Source organism: Nicotiana sylvestris, chromosome 8 (genome assembly GCF_000393655.2).
Source record: "Nicotiana sylvestris chromosome 8, ASM39365v2, whole genome shotgun sequence".
Taxonomy (NCBI): domain Eukaryota; kingdom Viridiplantae; phylum Streptophyta; class Magnoliopsida; order Solanales; family Solanaceae; genus Nicotiana; species Nicotiana sylvestris.
The window spans coordinates 67,954,616-67,956,520 of NC_091064.1; positions in this window are offsets into that span (position 1 = coordinate 67,954,616).

Consider the following 1,905-nt stretch of genomic DNA (forward strand, 5'->3'; position numbering starts at 1 on the left):
CGTCCCCGAGACGTCGAAAGGCCGTGTTTGCAATACAAGGTTTTTATCATAATTTGAAAAAAAACAAAGAGTCAACGGTCGGGTGAATGCCGTTTGGATGTTTATTCAAAAAAAATATGAAAAAATAAAATAAGCCGAGCCAGTTTCGGCCGCGTCTTAAACCGTTCTTGCCGAAATAGCCTTAAAGTATCTTTCAGTTGTCGAAAGGCTATTTTCGTAAAAGAATGGACAAGTTTGTAAAGTGTCATAAATAATCCTCCCCGACCTCAAAATTCATGTGAAATTTGGAAGGGGCCACATTTGCAAAAATAACCATTTGGTTGCATTTGTCGAACAGAGAAAGGGAGCTAGCCTTTTGTTTTTGAGTTTATAAATCTTTAATTAGAATATGTGGTTTGTTTGATTGTTTTTCAGTTTATTTTAATATATAAATTGAAAAAATGATTAGTATTGTTTATCTTTTATTGGCACGAACTACGCAAGGTCTGATTCATGCGGGGTCATGATACGTAGGCAATCTCCATAAAATTCGACCACAACAAAAAAAAATGAAAAAAGAGAATGAAAAAGAAAAAGAAAAAGAAAAGAAAAAAAAAGAAATGAAAAAGAGAATGAAAAAAGAAGGAAAAAGCGAAAGAAAAAAAAAGAAATGAAAAAAGGAAAAAAGAAAAAAACATCAAAAAGAGAAAAGAAAAAGATGTTGTTAATAATGAGGACCGACTGAGTCCATTCTAACCTGTTTGTTTCGCAAATAAAGTTAAGGTGGTTGGTTTGTGGTAAGCCGGACAATGACACTCAGAGTCCTTCACTTGCATCTCATGATACACACTCTGCGGGGATTGGGCCTGATAGCAGAAGCACTCAAATCCTATCGGGAACTTATTGACGGAGGTTGATGATATTGAAGCTGGCAATGGTCTTGACAATACTAATGCAAAGCTCAGTGGCTAAGATGCCAAGTTTGATAAAGTGGGAGGACGCTCCGTTCCTTGGTTAGCAAGAGAGAAGCTTGTGGTGGCTTATTTTGTTGTCATTTCTGTTGTCCGGATTATTAAGGTTGTAATTTGGATTTTGTCCTGTGTCAAACCTTCTTATCTTTCCATTTTGTCATAGCAGTTTGTTTAAATTTTGTCCAGTTTGTGTTAGGATTTTATTCTGGTTGTTTTGTTTGTTTTTTTATTCAAACCATTTCGCCGGTAGTCTAATGCAAAATCCGGTCTTTGATTATTCCCAGTCATCTTTTTGTTTAGTCATTTTATCATTTTTGTTCAATGCCGATTCTAGGGACATGACATGCGCACCCAGTTTGGGCCTAGTCTTAAAAGTTAATCATAAAACCCTGGGAAGGTGATCAAAGCATTTAAAGGAAATAAGAACGGTTTGAGATTATTTGGAGCCCGAGTCATGTGGAACTGGGGCAAGTTAAACACAAAGAAAACCGTTAAAGAAAGATTCGCCTAAATTGGCATGAGGGTCATTCATAATAATGAGAATGAGAGTGTCGCCCAACGGTGCTTTAGAAGTGACAAATGAACAAACATATGTTGAACATAATTGTCAAGTCCAAGCACCATCGGAAGAGACTATAAATCTATTGTTTAATTGTGTTGTTTGCACTTGGCATGTTTTGAAGACTGGAATGACGAAGGCATTTTGTTCTGCTACCCAAACACTTTATCCTTCGTTAACCCCTTTTGAGCCTTATTTATTTTCCTTTCATACCCCTCGTTCGGAATTAGTAGCAACGAATAGAATACGCAAGCGCGGCAGGTAAACAAAAGAAAAAAAAGAGAAAGAAAAGAAAACAACAAAACGAAAAAAAAAAAATGGTAACAAAAAAAAAGTCAAATGAAAAAGAGGAATTGGGAACTACGTTTGACCTGATTCCTCAAAGAGGATACGTAG